Source organism: Ursus arctos, unplaced genomic scaffold (assembly GCF_023065955.2).
Source record: "Ursus arctos isolate Adak ecotype North America unplaced genomic scaffold, UrsArc2.0 scaffold_6, whole genome shotgun sequence".
Taxonomy (NCBI): domain Eukaryota; kingdom Metazoa; phylum Chordata; class Mammalia; order Carnivora; family Ursidae; genus Ursus; species Ursus arctos.
Genome location: NW_026623078.1, coordinates 49,291,295 through 49,304,221, shown reverse-complemented (window position 1 = coordinate 49,304,221; position 12,927 = coordinate 49,291,295).

Sequence of the window (12,927 nt, the reverse complement as noted above, 5' to 3'; positions counted from 1 at the left end):
TATTATAATGGAACTTTTATCCCAGTGGTGGAGACAGATTATAAATAAATAAATGAAACAGTAATAAATGCCAAGAAGAAGATTAAAGCAGGACAAGAGTATATACATATGTCAAAATGATTAAATCCACAGTGTGAATATGCGCGGTTTACTCTATTTCAATTATAGCTCAATAAACTTGAGGTGGGAGGTAAATTTAGAAGAAAAACAATGGTGGGTGACATGAAAAGGAGCAATATTTCAAACAGAATGGCCATGGCACTCCCCTCTCAAGCTGCAATACGTGAGCAGAGTCTGTGTGAAGTAAAGGAATGGCACAGGAAGATACCTGGGAAGGAACATTCCAGGTTGTTCAGGACGATAGGAAATCATTTGGTTAATATTCCTCTCAATTTTAAGATCAGTTTTAGAGAGGTTATAGAACTTGTCGAAGTTGTACTGGTTAAAGTAAAGGATAACCCCCAAATGTCAGGGTTTTAACACGAGAGAAATGTATTTTTCGCACACCAGAAACCCAGAGCAGGTGCTCCTGACTGGCCAGGCCTTTCCTCCAAGCAGGGATCTAGAGGCCAAGGCCCTCTCAGACTTCTACCTCTCACTACCAAGGTCAATTCAAAGGCAAGGCAGAATGGGGGACTGGGTGTGGGGAATTTTAATGCACGAGTTGGGCTCCACTTCCCCTCACGGTCCATTGACAAGAATGCAGTCCTGTGCCACAACTACCTGCAAAGGTGTGGAAAGAAGAGAATCAGTGTGGAATCAGCCAGCAGTTTCCTCCACGGTTGCTTAGTGGCCAGATCAGGATTTGAACCCACGTCTCTTGGCCTCCACAGTCAACACTCCTCATCATTGCCCTCTTCTGTCTCCCCATGTGAGCTGTTCTTTGGCCATCGTCGGAAGGCCTGCCTCCTGCCCCCGCAGCTTAGCGGGGCCTCTGTCTGCCACACTGCCTGCCTGTTTCTGAGTGTTCTCTGCTCCCGGCCTTCTTTTCCCTGTGTTTGCGTCACGCATCAGTGTGCTGCCTCCCCCACTGTCTGGGCTCAGTCCTCCACATGCGAGGGTTTGCCTGCGACACGGGGTCTGCGCCCAAAGTCCCTCTGTCCAGCATCTGTTGCACCCCACTGGGCAGGTTTCTCCTAACAGAGCTTGGCTTTGTGGCAATTAAGGGGCTACTTTCAGTGTTAACTGCAGACACTACAGTTGGAGAATCAATGGTTTCAGCATACATAACCAGTTGACCGTTATAGTTAGAGGAAAGATACTTTAGGTACTTTTTGGAGAATAAAAAGAGACAACCCTAACAATGAAAATAATTGAAAGTCACCGGAACCACTACGTGTGGAGACTCAAGCCTGGAGTACGTGAGTGAACGGAGTCTCAGAATACAATCATTGCACCTATCGAGGACCACGAGGAGCCTGGGGTGTGGAATGGACGGATTAGAGCGCCCATGTCGTGCCCGGAAAGCAGCTCCAAGTATAGCTATCACTGATGGAAGACTAAGGATCCCATCTTCACATGTAAAAGAGAAGACACATTAACACATAATAACACATTTACAGAGGATTTAGAAGTTCAATGCATTTTCTGCTAAATTCACATTTTGTATCTATTTATCTTATTTTCATAATCTTAGCAGAGCACATAGCACTTTCTTTTTTTTTTTTTAAGATTTTTATTTATTTATTTATTTATTTGACAGAGAGAGAGAGAGAGACAGCCAGCGAGAGACGGAGCACAAGCAGGGGGATTGGGAGAGGAAGAAGGCTCATAGCGGAGGAGCCTGACGCGGGGCTCGATCCCATAACTCCAGGATCACGCCCTGAGCCGAAGGCAGACGCCTAACCGCTGTGCCACCCAGGCGCCCCCATAGCAATTTCTTAATACACATTTGTTAAATGAAGAATGACTTATGGATGCGTGAATGGGTGAAAGAATAAGACAGAAAACAAGGTTTCCCCATTCTTAGCATGTGTGAGTAGATGAATCTATAAGCAACAAACACAAAGATAATATATCATCGCAATTCAATAAACCTTTTAATAGGGTTAATTTGCTTTTGTTATGTACATGTGGGACTAGGTGATTAATAAGGTATAAATGTTAAGCAATTCCAGAGGGGGTCAGGGGCCCCAGCCCACCCCCGAGGTCCCCCCTGCCTTATTGGGTTTGGGGACCCTGTCCCTTCACACTCAGACTAGTTTCTGGGAAGACCCTCCCTTCACACAAGATCTTTTAGAGAATGCCCCAGAAAGGACTAGACCTGAGAAAAGAAAGAAAAAGAGAAGAAAAGGAAAGTAAGGGGGAAAAAAGAAAAGAGAAACAAAAACACAAGAAAAACCAAGAGAAAAATCTTGATTCTTTTAACTCTGGTTCACATGTGTGCATGTGCCACACACACACACACACACGCACACACCTGTTTCCAAGGCACTAGCCTGCTTCCTGCCCTCATCCTCCCTTCTTGGAACTTCCCCTGGCAGATCCCCGGAATGATCTGGTTTCGTTTCATTGTGGTGTGAGGACCCCAGGAAAAGAGGTCAAATGGGGACAAGAACATACCTGTCCTTCTCCGAAGTGATGCTCGGGCGGTCCCGTGTGTTTGCATCTCCGCCAGGTGTTCCGGTGGTTAGGTGACCACTCGACCTGAGGCTGCAGGGATGGTTACGCGGTCGTGACAAATGTGCAAATACGACCCAGATAGGGAGTGGACTCCTGTCTCTCACACTCCCCACCTACATAGGAATCTGGTTTTAAGCCCATCTGGAGTCTGTCCTCTCCGCCTTGCCGCGCCTCTTCCTGCCTTAGATCAGACTCGCATTGCCTCTTCCTGGGATGTGGCCACGGCTGGAGGCCACTGAGCACGCATGCACTGGCCTGTGGCCGGCGAACTGTAGCCGTTCCTCCCTCCCTGTGCTGCAGTTCCCACATCTTGCACAGGCACCTGGAGGGGCTGTTGAGGAAAGTAAAGAAGATGTGAACCCGTGGATCTCCAGAAGGGTCTCAGTGAGACCCCTCCCACTTTCCTTCTCTGTCCAACGCACCCTCTGCACTGTGGCCAAAGCAATCTTCCTGACATGCAAACCTGATCGAGCTACTCTCCTCTTCGTGCCCTGCCTGTCCCCCTCTATAAAGACCAGACTCCTTACCATGGTTTAGAAGGCCTTCAAGACCTGGTTCCCCTACTTTCCTCATCTAATCTGCTATTCTGTCAAACATAGCTTTGCTTCCAAACCTTCAAAGTCACACAGAACTCTCCCTGAAAGCATGGCTTCCCATGCACAATTGCTCCTGCCCGGAATCCCTTCCCTTCTCTTGTCCGTTTGGTGAACATCCAGCCATTCTTGAAGAGTCAGTTCAAACAGCCCGCATCGCGGAGAGCCTCTCACACCCTGTGCTCGCACGCTGTGTCCTTGTGTCCTTAGCAGGCTCATCTCAGCGTGTGCACGGGCCTGCCCTCCAGCAAGCGCCGCCCTGGGTTTGTTAGCTCGCTCTCTCTCCCAGGATGGGCGCTCTCTAAGAGCGGCTGCCTCATCGTGCTCCTCCGGATGCCCCGGCACATGCAAGGTGCAACCGTTTGCTGACCAATACGTTTGGGTGGCTTAGAAGCACATGGTGCATAGTTAATGCACAGTGAGGAGAGTACTGTTTCCTTTCTGTTATGGTCTGATTGTGTTACCCGAAGAAGAGATGTTGAAGTCCTGACTCCCAGGACTTCGGAATGGAATTTTATTTGGAAATAAGATTGTTGTAGAGGCAATGAGTTAAGATGGGCCCCTAATCCCATAGGACTGGTGTCCTTTCAGAAGAGGAGAAAAGACACAGAGACCGATGCACACAGGACCATTCAGCACTGGGGGCAGAGACTGGAGCGATGCATTGGCAGGCCAAGCACAATGAGGACTCCTGAGAGCCAGCAGATGGATGAGGCAAGGAAAGATTCCTCCCTAGAGCTCTTGGGGAGAACATGGTCCTGCTGGCACCTTGACTTCAGATTTCGAGCCTCAGAACTGTGAGACAATGATTTCTGTTGTTTTAAGACACTTAGTTTTGATCCTCTGACGGCAGCCCTGCAAAACCAATACCCTTTCCATCAGACCAGATGATTAGTCCTCGTCCTTTGAAGATGACGGCTGATTGTCTCCCTGTCTCTGCACAGGATGATACAAAGGTCAGTACGCAGACGCACAAGGACCTTGAAACTCATTAAGCTTCAAGGGCCCCTCACTTATGAGGCCCTTTCCAAGGGCATGGGAGGGTCACCAGCTTTGTGTTCATGTGATTGTAAGTTTTGGTAAAAATTTTTAAATGGTATTTTAGCCACAATAAATTAAGAGTGCTGTCTTTTTCCTCTCCTCTTAGGTCAGGTGACTTTGTCACGGCTGGGAACTTTCTGGGATCCTGCTTAGAAGATATAAGTTATCTAGGAGATACCTGAGCTTGGCTTAGCGGCAGAGATTTCTGTGGTTTTCAGTCCCCTGAATGCAGAGTTGAGTTAACGTTAGCCCTCCCACCGTAGAGGACTTTTTGTAATTCTTCTCTCCCTTGCTGTGTCCACTCAGCAAAGTGACACAGGGCACGAGGCCAGAGTTGTGCCCTGTTAAGCATGTGTCCTTCAGTACCTGCTCTGAGACTAGGGGGAAGTGAAAAGATACAGGGTTCCACGTGTACCCAGATGGGAGTCTGTGAAGCGTTCTTTGAATCACCAGACGTATAAAACCGTAACTGGAGAATCTATGCTCATCATCTTTGTCAGAATGGAAGTTCTCTTCTGTCAGAAATATACTTCACAATGTAGCCTGTACACGGATAAACACGTCTTACATCCTTTTATATTATGATGGAAAGTCTCATAAAATAAAATTTAGTCTGAATTCTTGTGTTTACAGGGCACAGACCTGTAGCAGTATTACATATGCAGAGCCTATTCTGAAGGTAAAGTTGTATTTTTTCTCATGCATAACAGATCATGTTTTTGTGAACCTAGCATATCCTGTCCTGATGAAGTCTGATGCTTGCAGATGAAACTGCATCCAAGCCACAGCCTGATGAGACAAGTGTTTCCCTGAACAAAAGTCCTACCCATATTCATCTCTGAATCATGGTGTAGCATAAGAATGATTTATTTTACAGATCACGTAGCTCAATACAATAACTTAAGAAGCTGAAAGTAACTTTTCTAAGTCATTAATAAATAATGCAAAATAATTTTTTTTTTTTGCTAAAAGCCTGAATTTTGTTTTCTCTTCAGAAAAGATTATATAATTGTTATTGTATGAAGAGTTGATCGGAGCACATGGAGCCCAAAACTGTGTGGGAAGAATGTATTATAGAGATGTGCCAGGCAATTATTTAATATGTTATTTATGGATTTGGTGATACTGGTGGTATTAGTCAACTTTGTTATATTGGAAATGTGTTTACTTTCTTCTCTCATTCTAAAAAATATTCATTTTTGTGCCAAATTTTATATTCCTCATTTTGTATTCTTTTTCTTAAAGAAGGCCCTCCCCCAAATTATACATGTTAAGCCCCATATACTCGGAAACTGGCCTGGTTAATACGTAATCATGACCGCCACAATTTGTTCATCAAGTTTTACGGAAAGCCAACTGCAGGCAGGGTGCTGTGGTCGGGGCTTTATGGTAGAAACTGGGAAGAGCCCTCGGTTGGAGTTAGGGGTCCAGGGGTCCCAGAGAAAGAGAGAGAGCCATATGACATCAGGCAAGACCTTTCCCCTCCTTAAAACTTGATTTCTTCTTTAATGAAATGAAGAGAGGATTAAATAAATTCTAAAGCTCACCTCCACTTGACGATTTATGAACATGCATTTCAGAGTCAGCCCAAACCTGGATATTATTTATGAATAATGTTGTCATTACCTAGCTGTTTTTGCTTGCCAGGAATTTAGGACCCAGTGAGCCAGGATTGGCCTTAGGTTTGTTGTGATAGGGCCATGTTTGCTGGGAGTTCCGTTCCTTTGTTTCACAGGGTGATTTACATCTTGGGCCAAATGAGCCCCATCTCTGACGGCTGCAGGTTTGAAGTTGTACCCGAGCATGTTCTCATGAGGATACTGTTCCTGTGCCAGAAGGAGTTGCTATATCTAACAGCTAAGTTGCCATCTTGGTCTCATTGATCCTCTGACAAATCCTGCCTGGGGGACCTGTGACAGGATGTACTCCTGCCTGGCAGTCTGGGGCATGATGCCATGACTTTGTTTTCACGGACCCTTACATCTAATGGGACATTCTGTTTGATGTTTTGATTGTTCTGAGGGGATCCTCTAGGATGCTGGCCATGATTTCTGCCACCGGGATAATGCTTATTGTCACATGGGATATTGACACGACAGTGCTCTACAGTTCTTTTTGCCAAGGAACTATTGTCCATATAAATGTCAAAAACAAAATTTCCATCAACCAGCTAATGTTCATTCTATATTAGAAAAATAGCAGTACATGCTTCAGCTGCCACTTCCTTTTTTTTTTTTCCATACCTAAGTTAACTAATGGCTGTTTTTATTCATTATTCATTTATTGATTTGATTTACATCCCTTCTTTTTCCAACTTAAGGGATTGAATTAGATTTCTAAATTCAAAAGGGAATTCTGGCTGTATCAAAATGGCAGTTTTTGAACCTGGCAAGATCATAATTGTATTTGGGTTTGATTTCGATTTCCAAAGATAACTCAAGGAGGTGTCAACAGCCCTTAATAAGGTCAGTTACATAAGCAGGTAATTAGTTTGAGGACAGAATGTCAACATTGATAAAAGCTGCTTATTTGGTTATTTTTAAAGATGTTTGAGCTGAGGCAGATACCTTTTAAATAAGAGCTCTTGTCTGCTACGACTGTTTTTGAAGATTACATGCAAGTCAGTTAAATGATTCATTCAATAATTCCCTCAACAAATATTTGCTAAGGCACTGGATGAGAAGCTGGTGACCACTTCGCAGAGATGATGCAGTTCTACAGACTGAGGGTTAGTATGAAGAAGATGGAAGTTACAGGTCAACTTGACCCAGAAAAGGAAACCCTGCCCTTGAAGTTCCACTCCAAAGATGGGACACCAATCGATGGTGTTAATCCATGCTGCCTTGGCAGACGCTAATGGAGCAACAGGAAAAAAAAATGGCTCAACAGCAGCATGGTCCTTTGGGGAACCAGAGACGTTGACTCTGTTTAATGAAGAAAGCGGTCATTTGGTTGCTGCTACAGAGGATAACCAACCATAGGACTAAGTCACAAAAGCAATAAAAAAAAAATAGAAATTGCATGGAGCAAATAGCACAAAGTACGTGGTCATATATCAATCTCTTCAGATGGGTAACTGTATAGATGGGTCAAATTATTAGCATTAAGGCAACCACAGTTCTAAACTAGGTGGCAAGTGTCCCGAACATTCCACTAATTAATTTAATCACTCAATCATTCAAACAATAGTTTTTACTGAGACTATGCACTAGGCCTCCTAGTGCTAGGTATTGAGGAATCAAAGATGAATAAACTATGGAGGCCAGAGTGAGGAGACAGATAAATAAGCCAACAGCACAAGATAGTTTGAAAAGCACAATGACAGAGGACCTGAAAGGCACCTCATTCACTGGTGAGGGAGTGGGGAGCGAGGAACTCTAGGAGAGCAAGGCTAAAACCGTTGAGATAGCCTACCCATCCACCATTTCCCCCATTCATCCTTGCCAAAAGAACCTTTTGCTCTATATGAGGCAGAACACATTCAAAGAAGGGGGGTTTTCCCCCTAGTCACAGGTAGAACATAGCGATCCTTCTTCCTTTGCCAAGGATTGCTCTAGGGTCAGCTAGTAACCTAGACCTGACTAATGCGACCAGTGAGAAAGTCTGCTGGGAAAGATTTTCTTCTTCAACAAAAAAAGATGTCGCGGGGGAAGTTGTCATTTCTTTCTGCCTTTGGATGTGGTTTTGTGTGGATCTGATGTTTGGAGTCAAGGCTTGCAGTTTGCGACCATATGGGGCAAGCCGAGACAAAGAGAAGGCAGGCTACAGCTCAGACAGCATCAGGCTGCTAAGTTAACTAGCTCTGGAACTTCCTGCTGTGCACTTCTTGCTAGGGGGGTAATAACCCTCTGTATTATACCGTAGTAAATCTCTAGTTGGATATTTTGTTGGTTGAAGCCGAAAACATCTAAATTGATACAAGAGTCTTCCTGAAGGAAGTTCCGAGCGGAGTCTTAAAGAGTGTATAAGACTTAACCAGACAAAGAAGTGGGTGAGGGAGGTACAGAAGGCACGGAGCCAGACAGACAGGAGCACATCTGGGGAACCATAAGTACTTCCGTATGGCTCTGGCAAGAGGTGGGGTTGGAGAGAAATGGAGGACCTTGTGTGCCATGAGACAAACCTTGAATGTATCCTGAAATAACCCGGGAGCACTGAAGATGTCTCTTAAATTTGTGTTTTGTAGCGATGATGCTGGTGGCCATAGGGGAGACAGTTCAGGGGGTGTGGGATGAAAGAGAGAGCACGTAGGATAATCCTGACGAGAAATGGAAAGGGTGGTGGTGAAGGGGATGCAGAGCAGGGGTAGGTTTGGCAGATGTTAGGAAGGCAGGATCCACAAGGACTTGAAGCCTGATTGAATGTGGGGGGGAAAACATAGGGAGGAGGAAAGGCCAATTCTTGAGCTTCTGGTGGGTGTCTAGGCAGGCAGAAGTTTTTGCCACTGAGACAGGAAATTAATAAGGCACTCTGAGGCTGGGGGAAATAGGTGGTATGTGTGTGATGGGTTGGGGGCAATAATATATTCAACTTGAACATATACATTTGAGAATTCTGAAGGACAAAGAGGTGGGGATTTCTAGTGGGCAGTAGTACATGTAGGACTAAAGCCAAGTGCTCTGAGGACAGGTCTTGCCTGGACAGATCTGAGGGTCCTTAGCAGAGAGACACCATAGAAACCTTGTGAGTGGGTGTACAATGTGCAGACTGAGATGAGATGTTTCTCTGGAAACACTCACACCTTAGAAGCAAAAAAGAGGAAAAGGTAAGAAAAAGTGGGACAAAGGAGGCAAAAAGCCATCAACCAGAGAAATAGGAGAAGATGGAACAATGGAAGCAAAGGGAAGATTGTTTCGAGAAAAGAGCAGGGGCTAGAATGTCAAATTCCAGAGAAGTAAGATGGACACTAAGAAAAATCCAGGGCGTTTTATAGAAAGGAACTCATACCCAGGGGAATGGTGGGGGTAGAGATGGGCTTGTGCTGTGGTAGGGGAAAGAATGGAAGGGAAGGAAATGGAGACAGATATAGCAATCAATCATGGGTCCTCAAACTTGGCTGCACATTGGAATTTGCTGGGTTTCAGCCCTAGGGAGTATGATTTAATTGGTCTGTGGAGTGTCCTAGCTATGAGGGGGCATCAAAATTCCTTCAGGTGATTTTACTATGCATCAAAATTAGAGAAACACTGCTACCAAGGACACTGTGGGAAACTCGGCTGAGTGGGAGGAAGGCTTCTGGATGGGAGAAGCAGGCTGGAGGAAAGTACTCCCTCCTCAGAGAGAAAGAAGAGGCCAAGACTGAGACACAAAGGACTGAACTTTCAATGGTGGGGCAGGGGGTTATGCAGCAGGTCTTCTGTGAAGGGAGAAGAGGGTATAAAGATGTGAAAAGGAGTGTGTCCCTTCAAGGAGAGGAGGAGATTGAGGGAGACCCCTCTTATTCTAGTTTTTCTTGCTGGAGCTCCCCAAGGGCCCAGGAGCTCATTTGTGTGATGAATTGACCATTGATGGTTTTCTTGTGCATGTCTGTCCCTCCTCCTACACTACGAGCCCATCTGTTTTGCTCACCATTGCATCTCCAGTGGCAGACTTATTGCCCTCATTCTAGTAGGGGCTCATTAAATATTTGTTGAATGAGTGAGTGGTTTATTTATTTATCTCCCTGGGTGTGCTCAGCAGTGGTACTAGAAAGCTCAAAAATATGTCGAAAGAAGAGAGAAGCCAGAGGCCTGCCACAGGCGTCATACGACATGCAACTTCTCATCTGATTCATCAACACCACAGAGCCTGGACACTGAAAATGAAGACCAGGGACTACTGTGCAGCCCAAACCCCATGACTGCCTGTGGCAGGCTGGTCACCTGGGCAACTCACTGGAGAAGCAAAGGAGAGGTGAAGTGGGAGGCAGCCATTTGGGAAGGTGAATGATGCCCGGATAATTGCAAATGTGTGCCTCACAGAGGCATTTGCAAACAATTGTCCTGTTTTGTTCGTCTGTTTGTTTGTTTGTTTGCTGAATGGATGAGCTGGCTCATACCATTGTACAAGAAGCATAAAGAAGTGAATTAACAAAATTCAGTGTCTCTGTTCCCTTTATGGGACTAGCATGTGCCTTCTAGGGGGTTGTATGAAGTTGTTGGTCTGTCTCCTCTCAATAAAAGTAAGTTTCATGAGGGTAAAGAATTTTGTCTGTTTTTTTTTTTTTTTTAAAGTAGGCTCCACGCCCAGTGTGGAGCCCAACACAGGGCTTGAACTCACAACCCTGAGATCAAGACCTGAGCTGAGATCAAGAGTCAGACGCTTAGCCAACTGAGCCACCCAAGTGCTCCAGATTTTGTCTGTTTTATGCTCTGATGTGTCTGCAGCCCCTAAATCAGCATCAGCCCACGGTAACTATGTAGTGAATGAATGAATGGACACTCACATTGTGCTCTGGCTGTTATTCCAGGTGGGTTCCCTGCTCCGAAATCCTGCAGTGTTCTCCCTCCCAGTCTAGAACTTAACCATCACCCACGCCATCATGAAGCTAGGTGTGCACACCTTCTTGATATTCTGGACTCCATAAGGAAGGGATTTTGTCTAATCATCCTTGGGACCTATCATCATCCTGAGCCCATCAGAGAATTTGTTCATTCAAAAAAAAAAAAATTGGCTGAGTATTGCTAGTTCCAGGTGCTCTGGTAGGCCCTATTGATACCACGTTAAACAAGATCCAGTTTCTTACCTCAAGGGTTTACCATCCAGGGAGGAGGCAGACCTACAGGCAAAGAGTAATCAAGCCAGAATCAGTGCCACAGTAGGGTCTGCACAAAAGACAATAGGAGGGAGCACCATGGAGCACTTCTGACTGCCTGGGGCCAGGGTGTGGGTGGTTGGAAGGTAGGTCAGGGAAGTTTCCCCTGAGGGGCTGCTGCTTGAGCAGGGAGATGAGGGTATGTGGGCTGGCAGGCATGGATGTGGAGAGAAAGGGGGAAGGGTGGTGGTGGTGTGAGGAGACGCATGTCTAGCAGAGAGAAGAGTGTGGCCATAAAGACAAGGGGACGTGAGTAAGTGGAGGGGGCGGTGTGGCTCAGGGCTGGGGTTGTCTGTCATGACATGAAAAATAAATCAATGATTTATTCTAATCAGAACCTGCGACTCAAATTTAACTAGAGCAGCTGAAGGTAGATGGAGTAGAGTCCTTTCTGCTTGTGGACTGAGGGAACCCAGTCCCAGTGCACAGATCCCAATAGGTAAGATCTCCACACTGAAGACTGGGCTCTGCTTTCTTTGTTCTTTGCAATTGATTACGGTGGTTGTGAAGATCTCATTTTTTTCTCCACTCTAAATCCTGCCTCTCTTGTCTGAGACTGATTATATGATTATGTCCTTCTTTCAATATTGATCTGGTTTTATGGCACAAGATACTTTCAAATGATAAAACTTGTTTTCTTTGAGATAAAAAGGGTAGGAAAAGAAATTGACTACAGCGTCTGTAGAAGGATAAAGGAAATAAACACTTTGGGATAAACATGGACATTTTAAGTCCCGAACTGTGATCTATTAGGGACATTTATATCCAAAAGGCAAACCAGTACACAGCAGTGAGCAGAAAATGTCTGGGCCGCAAATATGAAATGCTTCAAGGAAAACATTCTTCTTTTAAAATAATCAAATTCAAAAGAAAGAGAATTGAAGCTAAATCCCATCCCTAATTTGTGCCAAAAACCACAGGGTCAAAATGTACAATTTATAAATTAAATTATCCTTGGCTTCTTCAACCGTCAATACTGGCTTCTTCCATGAAAGGAAGAAGGAGAAGAGCCATTTCCTCAGGATGTATCTCCTCTCTTAGTGAGGCTCCTGTTTGACTGGTTTTGCTGTCTTTCCTGTGGGCAGAAATGGAGAAGAGGTTGCAGGATGGAACAGTCAAGGCTGAGCCCCCACACTCCTTCCTCTTTAAACAGAAGAAAAAAAGTAGAAGGTATTTTGACATTTTATTTTAAATTTTCTAACTTGGCTCAAGTCATTTACCTTTCTTCGCAACACTGCCTACACCAGAGAAACGTATATGCTGTATTTCTTGTCAGAGAGGGAAAAAAAAAATCTTCAAATGCTTGACAGTGTGGTGGGCCAGAAGTACACAGACATATGTGATAGGAATTGAAAGGCTCCATGAAACTTCCTCGATTATACGAATAGTTTCCATTACTCTGCCATTGTGCCTAGAATTCCTGTGTGATTCATTTCTTTAGGGAAAGAAATGTCAACATTTCAGATTATTCTGATCGAATGGTGATACCTAACCTGGTTGTTAGCTGCTGGATGGCAGAGCTCTCTTATGCTTCCAAGTATGCCCACTTGGCTTAAGTACAATCTATGCACATGGTAGGTGTTTAATAAGGACATGTGGAGAGCCAAACTAAGCACTGTCAACCATTAGCACCATAATAGAATGGTTCACTTATAAAATCATTCTCCAACTAGGAACACTGAAATCTATGCTTATTCAGAAGAAGGAAAGTTAGGTTGGTTTGGGTGCTTTAGCAGACCTGGAGCAGGAGAGGGTGCAGTAAGATATGCTTGGGACCCAGGGCACTGGGTTTGTGTTAGAAACATAATGTCAACCACATATGTAATTAAAAAATTTCTAGTAGCCGCATTGAAAAAGGTAAAAGAAACAGGTAAAATT